This window comes from Pinus tabuliformis, chromosome 8 (assembly GCF_031772625.1).
Source record: "Pinus tabuliformis cultivar Carrire ecotype Pingquan chromosome 8, CPIR1, whole genome shotgun sequence".
In the NCBI taxonomy this organism is placed as follows: domain Eukaryota; kingdom Viridiplantae; phylum Streptophyta; class Pinopsida; order Pinales; family Pinaceae; genus Pinus; species Pinus tabuliformis.
The window spans coordinates 1,497,747,752-1,497,762,206 of NC_142294.1; positions in this window are offsets into that span (position 1 = coordinate 1,497,747,752).

Below are 14,455 nucleotides of genomic sequence, written 5' to 3' on the forward strand. Positions count from 1 at the left end.
CCAAACACAACATCAAACATATACCAAAATACATCCGCTCAATCAATGAATAAAGAAGGATACATAGCTTGCATTGCATTTGATCAGTCATCTCCCATGTAGCTTCGTCGGGCCAAAGTGCTTCCATTCCACTTTAACTTGTTTGATTGATCGATTTGGAGCATGAGCATATTTCGCTGCGAAATGCATTGAGGTTCCAACTTGAATTCTCCTTCTCGTTCCACTTGCAATATAGACCAGTCAATCACATGATCAACATCTTTCACATACTTCTTAAACAATGACACATGGAAATAATCATGGACTTTCACTGTCAGAGGCAGTGCAAGTCAATAGGCTACTGGTCCAATCCTCTTAATAATCTTGAAAGGCCCACAATACCGAGGTGCCAGGTTCGCACATGACCTAATCCTCAAGGATCTCTTCTCCATCTTGATGCGCAAGTATGCCTGTTATCCAACATAAAACTCCTTAAATACCCTGTGTTGATCTACATAGCTCTTATACCTGCCCTGTGCCACCTTTAAATTCTTCTTGACAACCTACATCTATTGTTCTATCTCTGCTAACATGTTCGGTCCAATCAATACCTTGTTCACTACAACACTCCAACTGATGGGAGTATTGCAACTTTGCCCATAGAGTGCATCAAACAGACTCATCCTTATTGACTCTTGATGCCTATTGTAGTAAGCAAACTCTACCAGTGGAAGGTACTCTTCCCACCTCCATTGTTGATGCATAACATACATTCTTAACATATCCTCCAAAATCATATTGACCCTCTCTGTTTTTCCATTTGTCCGCAGATGATAATTTCTACTAAAGGGTATCCAAACCTGCAAATAACTCTTTCCATAACCTAAAAGTGAACTTAGCATCCATGTCTAGCACAATCTTCTTCAAAACACCATGTAACCTTATTATATCTCCGATGAAGACCTATGCTACCTCACTAGTTGAATGAGTAGACTTCACTAGAACGAAGTGAGGTACCTTAGTTAACTTGTCAACCACAACCATAATAGAATCATGTTGCCCAAATATCATTGGTAAACCTGTAATGAAGTCCATGGATATGACCTCCCATTTCCATTATGGAATCAGAATCGATTCTAGTAACCCACCTGGATGTTTACACTTTGCCTTTACCTGTTGACAATCCAAACATCTAGTTACAAACTCTGCCATCTCTTTCTTCAGATTCAACCAATAGTAGAACTTATTCATTGATCTCAATATCTTCTGATATCGTGGATGACCTAAATATGCCTTAGCATGAAATTCCCTCAAGATAAGCTTTTTGAGTTCACTGTTGTCCAACAAATATATCATGTCCCTAAATATGACCAAACCATCTATGTGAGATGATAATCCGCATCCTATTCACTTGTACCCTGTTGTAACATGTGCCTAAGCTCCCTATACCTATCAACCTGTTATCCTGCCTACAAGATCTGATCCTGTAAGTTTGTCCCATATGAACTCATAGCTGTTATGTGACTTACATGTACTCTTCGGCTAAGAGCATCTACAACCCTATTCTATTTTCCCTTAATATACCTGATATTAAAATCAAACTCATTGATAGTGGCCAACCATCTAGCTTGCCTGGCATTCAAATTCGGTTGGTCAAGTAGGTACCTCAACCCACTGTGATCGCTCATCAAGATGAACCTCCTGCCAAGAAGATAATGCTTCCACATTTTCAATGCATGGAAAATCGATGCTAACTCAAGATCACGTGTCACATAATTTTGCTTGTGCTCATTCAATTTACTTGACTCATAACATAATACATGTCCTTCTTACATCAGAACCCCACCAAGTCCTCTATGGAAATCATTTATACACACAACGAACTCTTTGTCTGGATCTGCAATCTTTATAACTGGAGAATTTGTAAGCAATTGTTTCAACTGCTCAAAACTCATCGCACATTCCTCTGTCCATTAAAATTTCTTACCTTTTCGTTGCAAGGATGTAATAGGATAGACAATTTGTGAGAAGTTCCTGATGAACCTCCTGTAATAACCTACTTATCCCATGAATGATCTAACCTCATCCACATTCCTAGGAGTTTCCCATTCCACGATAGATCTTATCTTTTCTGTATCTAGTGTTATGCCTTCCTTGGAAACCACATGCCCCAAGTAATGTAACATTGTCTGAAAGAAATTACATTTACTAAGCTTGGAATACAACTGATGCTCTCTCAATAGTCTCAATATTATTGTTAAGTGTTCAACGTGTTCTTCCTCATTCTTAGAATATATCAATATATCATCAAAGAATACAATAATAAACTTGTCCAGATAAGGATGCAATACACTATTCATCAAACACATAAAATTAGATGGAGCATTAGTCAAACTAAAAGGAACTAAAACAAACTCATAATGTCCATACATTGTCTGGGAAGAAGTTTTGTAAATATCCTCTTCTCTTATGCGTACCTGATGGTATCTTGATCTGAGATAAATCTTCGAGAACATTGTTGCTCCCTTTAACTGATCAAACAAGTCATCGATCAACAGATACATGTTCTTGATGATCACCTTGTTCATTTTTTTGTAATCAATACAAAACTTGAGGGTACCATCCTTCTTCTTCACAAAAAACATAGATGCACACCAAGGCGGCACACTTGGCCTAATGTATCCTTTGTTAAGCATTTCCTTCAACTACAAATTATGTTCCATTAATTCTAGTGTGCTCATCCTATAAGGTGCCTTTGATGCTAGTGTTGCTCCTGGTACCAACTCAATAGAAAATTCCACTTCCTTGTGAGACAGTAATTCTGAAATATCTTATGGGAATACATCCTAAAACTGTTGCAAAATCAGGTACCTGTTAAAGACCTCAACATCCTTAACGTCCTTACCTTTGTCACTAGAAATATGCACTACAAACAAGACACACCCTTTCCTGCAACTGTGTTTCACCTGCATAGTTGTAACCATTCTAACTTATGTAGCCTTCTTCTTACCCTACAAGATTCTTTGTTCCCCATTATCATCCAAGCACTCAATAGCCTTATGATAATAGTCCACCATAGTCCCGTGAAGATACAACCAGTCCATACCCAATATCATAATGTATGATCCCAATGGAAGCACATTTAGATGTGTTGATGTAGGCATACCATTTAGCTCAAATGCACAAGCTCTTACCTAATGATGAACTATTTTCTTTGTACATGTATCCAACTGCACTAACCAAGATTCTACATATACTTCTTTATTCAAACCACATGTATCCACCAGGTCAGGATTAACATAACTATAATTAAATCCAGAGTCAATCAAAATAGAAATAACTTGATAAAAAATCTTATTGTCCATCTCAATAATAGATTACTAATGATCTGCTTTCCTGTCATCCAATGTTGTATAAATATGTAGAATACTCTATCCAACATCCCCCACCATTTGTGCTTCCTAAGCATTGTAAATCTGTGGTCTGCCACCTTGATGTTGTGGACAATTTCTCCAATGATGATCCTTGCCACAAGTCCATCAATGTAAAGGATTCTTGCCATCACCTTTTTCTTGCTCCTAAAACTAAAATCCCCATCCTATGTTAGATGCATTGAACTTCTTAGGCAATGTTGCATTCTCTTTGTTACCTGTGTTCTTAAGCAATGTTGCATTCTCTTTGTTTATCCCATTTTCCTTTATTCTTATCATTACCTTTCCAATCATGCTTAGTCTTAGACCCATAGTTCGATTTCTCATAACAATGCTTCAACTTTATAATGGCTTCCTCCAACGATCTAGGCTCATCAAACCCGATCATGTCCTTGAATTTTATCAGCAACCCATTGATGAATCTTTGAATCTTTTCTTTCTCCTCCTTCAGATAAGGCAAATACCTCAACAAATCCAAGAACCTGCTAGTATACTCCTCATCGATCATAAATCACATCTTCAACTCATAGAATTCCTTTACCCTGTCATGATAGTATCTATCAGATAGATACTTATTCCTGAAAAGTCTCTCGAACTCAATCCAAGTCAATGCCTCTTCTCGAATTCATATGAAATTCTTCACAACTTCCCACCAAATGTCTTATTTACCTTTAAGACTAAAGGTGGGTATATTGGTTTTCATGTTTCCTGAATAGTCATACAATCTGAAGAAATTAGTCATCCCAAGTAGCCAAGCTTTTGTATCTTGTGACTTCTCCATTTCTCCATCGAATGTAGGTGGATTTTCTTTCTTGAACTCATCTGGTAAATATCCCCTGTCACTCCTCCTATAAGGATTATATCAATGATTACCATGATACCTGTCTAAACCAGAACGAGAGTAAATCCCATGTTCACTTCTGTTGTAGTGTTTTCTTCTCAATGATGTACGAAAAGAACCCACTTAAGATCGTGGATGACAAACGATCTCAACAATATAAATGACTGCTAAACATTGTAGATCTGCAACTATTGATAGAAACAAAACCTGTCAAAATCCTGATCTATGCTGCAATCATAGTTAAACAATAAAATGAAGAGTAGTAACCCCAAAACATCCAATGGAAACCAGATTTGTAAAGAATGATTTTATTATAACATCTGTGAAGGGAACAAATATAGGTTACCAGCCCCCCTCTATGGGATGGGTTCTTGTCAATCCTCAAACGCTTTCAGATTTTGTAGAGTCTCTCTCCTGTATAATTCATAAACCCAACAAAAATATGGTGTGTGGCAATGAAAATAATCAAAGTTACAACAGTGAGTGCGACAATGAAAATAATCAAAAGTGAATAATGAATGGAAAACCCTCCTATTTATAGCAAAATATTGAGTTATCCTCGAATAATGAGCAATAATAAAATATTATTGATCTCATTCTTGGAATTACCACTTGGAATATTTTATTATATTTGTTTAGGAGGGAAAAAGTATTTAAATTTTTATTTAGAAATAATAAATAAATAAATGATTTATTTATTATCTCAAGGAATTAGTTAAGAAATAATAAACAAATAATGATTTATTTAATTATTCCTAAGGGATTTAGTCAAACTTAACAAAGAATAGTAATTAATTAGTTATTCTTAGAGAAAAAGATAAATAATGATTTATCTGTTTATTTTTCATGATTGGGTCAAATTTAACAAGGAATAATAATAAAAGAACGGTTTAATTAATTATTCATAGAAGAAAATCGAATAAATAGTGATTTATTTAATTATCCTTCATGGGTTTAACTATAAATTACTTAATAAAAGTGGTTTATTAGGTAATTACCCATAGTGAAAAATTTTACTATGGTAAAATTGGCTTTACATGGTGTACTTCGATCCATCTAGTAAATTAGGCTAGATGATCAATTTTTTGGTAATAATAGACTGCCCCCCAACGTACGAGTGTTAGGAGTAAAACGTATGACCAAAGTACGTTGTAAAGACACAATCACTATACAACACAAGGGAGTCAAGGAGAGAGAGAGAGAGAGACCAATGAAGCTGAAGCTAAGAGAGGATAGTGATAGAGGGGGAAAGACTAATGCAAGTTTCCTTTTTTGTTGTGGTACTATACCTCAATGAGGTGGGGAGGCATACCCATGCCCGTCGAGATAGCTTAGTACAAAAACAATGGTTCTCCCATAAATATGAAACTGAGCAATAAAGTACATGTTGAATGGTACATGACACACTGGCATAACAGAGCCAGAAAATAATACAATGTGTCCTATATACATAATGCACCTAGTAAAAACATGAGCCAGGATTGAATACAATAATATCTGAGTACATGAGATGCAATGCCCCTTCCCTCAAAAAATAGGTGGGAGGGAGGGTAGAACAACCAAAGAAGCCCTACTGAACAAGGAGGGGCTCTGCAAAACTGAATGGATCATCTGGAGGAGACATGCATGCTATGAATACCACGATCGATAGGAACCATACCCATCAACTCTACAGAACTGCATCTGAGGTTGTAGAATAGTAGGTATGCATCCGGGCATGTGGGGGCCTACCTGAAGGGCCACCCTCTCATGAGGTCTGAAACATCTCACACGCGCCCGAGAATCACTGGTACAATCTGCTGCATCACTGGACCATCAAGTGTATGGATCACGAACATGAAATGACCAAGTCAAAGGGAAATAATGAGACCCTCTGCTCGATCCAAGGTGTCGAACAAGAATGGAAGCTGGAACCGAGATACACCGCCCTCTAGGCCATTCTTCTAGAATAAATGAGCTGATGTCGACAGAATAGGGCCCGCGATAGATGAGGCAATGAGGATCCTCAACTAAAGCACAAGGGAAAATAGTAATGTGACTGATGGACTGACACCAAGGATAATGGGAAAATGGTACTGAGGGACAAATAGACGACTTCCCTTGTCAGAGCATAAAGTGCATGGTTGACCTAGCAGCAACTAACTCACCTCTGTAAGGGACGGGGACAGTATGATTGGAGGCCAAAATGGGCGACATAGGATGAACGGTATGCAAATATGGATGGAATATTATGACATGAGATGATGGAACATGAAATAGACTCCAAGGATGCAAGGGTGACTCATCGTGGATGCTCTGAACAAGGGTGACTCGATGACATTGCCACGCAGACTAGGCCCAATGGGGACCATGAAAACATGAGTAAAGGATGGTTACTCATGATGACAATCGACATATGGTACGATAAGTATTTAGAGGAGGTGGACCTCAAAGTACAAGTGTTTCTTTATGACGAAAGTTGATTTTGAGGGGCAACAAAGTGACCTTCTTGGAAAAATGGTTTTTGGGTGAAGTGTCAAATCATAAAAAACTGAGAAAAACACATTATAGAGCTTGGTGAGAGCTTTCCAACTGTGCTGACGATTCATCAAACTGAGCTATGGTCTAGTCGCCATGGGAAACAAAAAAATTGTGGATTTTTCTATGAAAGGACGTTTTCCTTCCAATTTGGATTCATTTGCTAAGTGAGATGTGGTGAATGTGGAGAGGAGGAAAAGGCCCTAAATCTTGTGGAGATTGTAGCAGACAAACCAACCTTCAGAATCACGAACTGCGACATTCAGGCAAGTGGCCTTACTTATCTAAAGATGGCCTTAATGCTTCTTGGAACGATGGTTCTTGGTGAAGAACTAAGGGAAGAGGAAAACGAGAATGAACTATTAGAGGAGGTCTAGAATCATCCTCGCCCACTAAGTCAAATATGGGGACTATGTGATCATAGGGTAGAATATTTGAAGATATGGTATCAAACTTCTATGATATGTCTTGTCGGAGAGGCTGGTAGGACAAAATATCCAAGGAATTGGAGGACAATCGACCATACCTAGATCCAATGGGATCTAGGTCAAGAATTAATTGAGAAGATGGCCAGGGGGAAACCTTCATGCCCCGAAGCATGGGATGTTGATCTGGTATGCAAAGGTGGGGATGATGCCTCCTAACAGGAGGAGTTTGTGGAGCACTATTGTGTTCCAAGTGCTCGAAAAAGGGATTCAAGCACCTTGGCCCAACTTGGCACGAGATTCTCTAAAGGAGATGTAGGGGTCGATGTACCCCCTAGTATACTATGGGTGTACCGGATGTATTTAGAGCTAAGGGTTCCAAACACTTATATGATACATAATATGCTTATGCATTTTATATGATGATGATGGTTTGCCATTTGTGTGGTTATCTTTTGTGGTATACATGTGATAAATGACAATCTAGAATGTTGTTTGAAATGGTACCTACATAGTGATTTTGGGCTCTAGGTACATGACTGAATGTAATGGTTACAAATTCACGTAGTAATAGCTTCACTCGTAGATATTTTCTAAAAAGGACTTGGTTATGCACATGATACACACCATTCAATTGCATGACAAGTAGCAAGGAATCTAAACAAACATGAAGATGAAGGATGCAATGAGCGAAGGCATCAACTAACAAACCTATCACTGCATCATATTCAGCTTGATTATTGGTAGCAGATCCAATGTACATGCCGTTTGAAATGACTAACGTATGCAAGGGGGTAAAAATGGCCCAGGCTGTCGAGGCTAGATTCTGGGAGAAGTGACTCGCACCATCAGCATGGCTGATATACGATGTGGATGATGGATCCATCTAAAAGGTGCAAAAGACAATAGATGAGATGATGCAATATACCTAACTACATGGTAGAAATAAAGACACACAAATCAAAGGGATGTGTTGTGAGCAACATTTCTGGAGGTAGAGCGCATTGGGAGAACTAGGAAGGAGATGGCCTTCGAAATCCTTGTGAAGGAATGCCCCTTACTCAAGTGTAGGGGTAATCAGGGGTAGACATAGCTTCCATGGTGTCCTCATTAGGCTGGGAGATGGGTGGACGGGAGGAAGTTTGACTACATGATGCAGCAACATTACCTGGTGCATCAACCTGAGGAATAAGGTTCACATACGCATTGTCTTGGATGGCAGACGACGAGCTGGTAGACGAAGGGTCTACTGATGTTGAGACCTCGGATTCTGTCGAAAAAGGTTTGATAGAAATGCGCGCAACAACCTCAGGAAGGTTTGTCGACGAGGAACTCAAGGATGATGCATGTAAAGAATGAGACATGTGTTGTCCGTCATCTTGACATCGGGGGAGGGGATCACAATAGATGGGCCAGAGTTTCCATATTTTGGTTTATTGGTGGTACCAAAATCCATAGGTAGAGGAGTAGAGGCTCCACTACAAGTGGCCTCGTATTCACGAATCGCCCCAAGGAAATCACGAAACTCGTCGAGATGAGGGCAACAATGGGAATAGTGACCATGAAGATCACAAATGGCACAAGGGTGGTTTGTGCGAAGTGTTTTGAGTTTCTTAGGTGGGACCGATATGTCAACATGGACTTCCAAAATATTCGACTTAGGGAACGCTTCATGAACCAATGGTTTTAGTTGAGGAAGTTCGGGACAATTTTTGGTGGCATGCCCAACAACTTCACATGCTTTAGGGCCTTAGGGGCTGGAGGAGCTTGGGGAGCCTTGTCCTTTGAATCTTTCTTTTTGGCTTTGCCCCCTGGCCAGCTACTTTCACAACAGGAGTTGGTTCCTATTGAGGTTGTGATGGTACTGAAGCAGCGGCAGGGGTCATGGGGACCGATTGAATCGAGGTCAAAGCGTGATATGGTCGTGGCTGACCAGGTGGAATGTTTGCAAGAGGATCGATGTACCATACTAGGATCCTGAGAGTCATGTTAGGAAGGACTAGTGAAGCCATGACAGATATAGAAAAAACTCTTGGAGGGGCGAATAAGAAAGGTATATGGCCAGCAGGATAATGTCCCGACAGAATAGCTCCTAGATGGTTGAGACCTAGAGGAATAGTTCCTGGTGGGAACATAGGAGAGGCACCCACAAATGGAGGAGGTCCTGGGGGAGTGGGTCTAGAGGGTTCAGCTGGAAGAGCAATAGTAGGATGCTGAAAAGTTGGTTGTTGATCAAGTGTACCGGGCTACTTAAGGGCACCCCGTGACGCTTGTAACATGCAAACACTCATGGAAGTAGGTTCAAAAATGGGAGGGGGAGGACCAGGGAAGGCACCCAACAATGAGGAATCTTTATAGACTCCGGGTGAGACACTAGTGCAAGGAGTGGACAACTGTTTATCAGATACTGACGAGCTGATGGACTCACGGGAGGTCACAGATGCTGGCTTTTAGTAATTCAATTGATCAATGGCATAAATATTCCCTTCATGGGGGAAGCACATCTTGCGGAACACTGCAAACACGACAGCTGACATGGTGTATGTGTAACTATGACCTAAGAGAATATTGTAATCCAAAGGGGCATCGATGACTTCGATATCGACATGGACAGTCTTGCCCGCAAGGGTCACTGGACAGTTGTGGTACATGCCAAGGGGCTGGGAGGAGTGTCCATCCCAAGCACGCAAGGTGATGGTGGAGGGGGACAACTCAGGTGACTTGAGTTGTTTCCAAACAACAGTGGACATCACATAGGTGGATGCGCCTTCGTCAATGCATCTAGAGATGATGGAATTACAGACTCTAACTGGTATTTGGAAAGCAACAGATGAAGGCAATGGGGGGTGCTTTGATGTATCAACCGAGAAGACAATCAAGCGATCGTCAAAAGGGTCCACTGCACCCAAAGCAGTTAGTAGAGCCTTCTTTTGGGAAGGGCATGACTGGAGGACTTCCAGTGTTGACATGGCAGCATGTGATTGCGCCAAGTCGTCTACTATATTGTATGTATGGGAAGCTCAGTTAGAAGTCACATTACAGCGTAATGGTCCCTTTGGGATATTGGGAATGGCCTCAACTTTGGGTTTAGGGATCTATAAATGACCATTTGGTGTCGTAATAGGCTCAGGGGACACTTTGGTTTTGGACTCAGTAGTTGACGAAGTGGAAGGCTTGTCATATTGACGTGACCGAGTTTGTAGGTTGATGTTGAAGGGGTTAACCTCATCAAAGTTCATCATCATGATCTAGTAGTCACTGGGACCAGAAGGTTGGGGGAGGTGGGCTGCTTGACCTGGTTGGGGTTGAGCAGCAATAAATCCTTGTTGAGGGAAAGGATCTTTGAGCATGGCCGGTTGAGGTGGCGCAAGATTCTAAGGCGATCGTTGGCCTCCAAAACCTGCTTGAGCTTCCCATAGTTGTTGTGTCTGAGGTAAAAGGGGACACTCATGTGTATAGTGGTCGCGTACACCACAACATGCACAAGGCTTATTCATACGAATATCATTGTTTTGCTTGGGATGCCCGCCCTGTTGCTGGTTGTTGGTGTTAGGTTGGTTCCCCTGGGGTTCTCTAGGCTGGTTACTTTGGTTACCCTTGTTACCCTTCCCCTTATTCTTTTCCTTCGAATTTTGGGGATTGGTATCACTCTATTATGCAAACACTTGACCATGAGGGGGTGGTGGCTGTTGGGGTTGAGGATGCATGGGAGGCTGCAGTGCTATTGCTTGAGGGGCTGGAGTGCCAGGTTGTGCATAAGAGGGAGAAACAGTTTGGTAAACGAGTAAAGGCCCTGGAAACATGTTGCTAGCAAGAGGGGCATAAATGTTGGAGGAACTGGTGCCCCCCGGTGGGTAGCCATAACTGTGCTGAGAATAGGGCGAAGAGTGTGAAATGGATCCAATGATACCGTCAGCCGCGTGAGATGCCCCTAATGCATTAGCACTTCCAGGATGAGTGAGGTCTGGAATAACGATATAGACATAACCTGATTGAGCATAAATCAGATCATTATCTTAAAGCGGCCTGGAGAGCTTCTTCCTCAGTCTAGGGAAAATGAGATGCGACATCTTTCCCGATGGGGGATAAAAGGCTCTTAAGAAACCAATCTAGATAAACACGACCTTTGAAAGGTGAGGCACGACATGTGCTCCTCCTTTGACGCCACTCTTAGACATGGTCGGAAAGGTGAGTAGTGGAGGATTGACGAAAAGTGGTCAAAAGCTTAGTACCAGTGTCGTACCGGAGAGGTAACTAGAAATAGGACAAGAACACTTTAGCAAGCGTCGCGAAAATAGAATGAGAGGCGGTGGGTTGGTCTACATACCATTTTGTAGCATCTCTAGTGAGTGTGCATTGGAAGAGCCAAAGACGAATGGAGTCATCGGTTATGGAGTTGGACGAACACCACATGTGGAAGGATTGGACATGGTTGGTAGGATCCTCTCCAGCAATACCCTCAAACTTTGGGATGTCTAAGGGAAGCTTAGTCAGCATAGAGGGCCAACCAACATCATGGTGTATGGGGTCGTTTATCAACTAGTTAAGATCTAGTATAATTAACCTTACCATAAAGGGGAGAAATTGGGCTACCAAAACAGTTCCTGAGATTGTTCCGCCTGATGTGACCACTAGTATAGCACTGAAGGCACCACCAAATTGGGGTCTTGCACCTGCTATGGGTCCAGACATGGTGACGATATGCAGTGAAGGAGGTTCGGAATCAGATGAGGAATCAGAAGGACCAGGAGAAGAGTCGAAATGGGGACTTGGAGGGCTATGAACTTGAACTCGACGGGGAGGAGTAATACACCTAAGCGGAAACTGGGGGTGAAGGCCTAATAGTCTCCACGACTGATGCCTTGGTGGCACAATGATGGAAGGACACACAGAACATGGAAAGGGTGAAGGGAGATCAACAATATATCTTTTGTCTCTGATGCAGTGAGATAAATTTATTATGTTAAGTCTTGGCTTGGCGATGTAAACCAAGCGCCCTTCGCTTAAGGTGTGCTTGTGTGTGCAAGTGTATTAATTGATTAAGCCCAGATCATGTTTGTAAAAAAAAAACTTGTTGCAAATAAACTGAAATAAATAACAAAAAATAAACAGCAAAACAATTAACTAAACCCCACCCAAACTGGGTTTGCAAACACTATACTTCTAGGTGGCTAAATCGATGGAAAATACACTAAAATGGTCAAGAGATCTGAATGTCAGTGTGACTGGGATCAAGTGACTCTAAGCTACTGGAAAGTGGTGCAGCAACAGCAAAAAACCAAAGGGGAAGATCGCTGCAAAAAGATAGGGAGATGGGTGAAACACCTAGGGAAACCGAGGGGACCCTAAGGGAATTACCAAACAAGTTTGAATGTGAAACTATGGATGGTACCAACCTATCTTATCAGATCTAAAACAAAAGGCTATAGATCTAGAAAATGTGGCTGAAAGTGTTGCAGAACCTCAGACTTCTCACTCAGCTAAACTCATCCTAGAAAGGCGGAAGTGCACTAGAAACCCTAAAGGAGGCTAAATTAGACTTTGACGAGTAAAAAAAAATGGATCAAGGCATGAGCGAGATGAGACAGAGGTCAGAAACCCAGCAGATAGCTCTCAGTAAAACCAAGAAACAGATCTGAGAGAAATCCTAAAACCCAGAAATCACAGGTTTTGACCTGTTTTTTTATGAAATCACACTTTTTGGGAAGAAAGTTGTGTTTTAGAGCCCAGATCACACCTTTTGGGCTGAAAACTGCGATTTCTGCTCTGAGACTTCCGGTTTGCAAATTTCAGGAAAAAAAAGTGTTGCCTTTGCCGCAGCTGGTTCCTGTGACCTGCGGAAACGACCAGAAAGCTTACGGAAGTCAGAAATTTATCAAATCTAGGGTTAAAACACTAGGAAACATTAATAGAAGAGAAAAAAGAGGAAACCCTAAGTTGAAAACCAAAGGTCACCCAGGTTTTTGGATCTGAAGTATAAAACCCAGTGGAGTCGCCAATTTGTTGTAGTGTTTTCTTCTCAATGATGTATGAAAAGAACCCACTTAATATCGTGGATGAAAAATGATCTCAACAATAGAAATGATTGCTAAACATTGTAGATCTGCAACCAGTGATAGATATAAAACCTGCCAAAATCCTGATCTATGCTACAATCATAGTTAAACAATAAAATGAAGAGTAATAACCCCAAAACATCCAATGGAAACCATATTTGTAAAGAATGATTTTATTATAACACCTGTGAAGGGAACAAATATATGTTACCAGTCCCCCTCTATGGGATGGGTTCTTGGCAATCCTCAAATGCTTTTAGCTTCTGTAGAGTCTCTCTCCTCTATAATGCATAAACCCAGCAAAAATATGGTGTGTGACAATGAAAATAATCAGAGTTACAACAGTGAGTGCAACAATGAAAATAATCAAAAGTGAATAATGAATGGAAAACCCTCCTATTTATAACAAAATATTGAGTTATCCTCGAATAATGAGCAATAATAAAATATTATTGATCCCATTCTTGGAATTACCACTTGGAATATTTTATTATATTTGTTTAGGAGGGAAAAAGTATTTAAACTTTTATTTAGAAATAATAAATAAATAAATGATTTATTTATTATCTCAAGGAATTAGTTAAGGAATAATAAACAAATAATGATTTATTTAATTATTCCTAAGGGATTTAGTTAAACTTAACAAAGAATAGTAATTAATTAATGATTAATTAGTTATTCTTAGAGAAAATTAAGATAAATAATGATTTATCTGCTTATTTTTCATGATTGGGTCAAATTTAACAAGGAATAATAATAAAACAATGGTTTAATTAATTATTCCTAGAAGGAAATCAAATAAATAGTGTTTTATTTAATTATTCTTCATTGGTTTAACTATAAATTACTTAATAAAGGTGGTTTATTAGGTAATTTCTCACAGTGAAAGCAATTTTACCATGGTGTACTTCGATCCATCTAGTAAATTAGGCTAGATGATCAATTTTTTGGTGATAACAACTTCCTCTCCTATCAGGTGTATCCAAGAATCTGTCATCTCTGACCGTGGCATCTCTATCTAACATGTTCCCACCAAGAGACCTGATACCATATGCTCCATTAGTCTTGTCCTCCTATCCATGATTGATCTTAAGTGGTCCTTGTCTCTGCATGTCTGACAAACTTTGAAGGATAACTACATTGACCTTTGCTTGTTTCTCTTATGCCCTAGCAAGTCTCTCTTGTGACTAAATGATCTTGTCATTA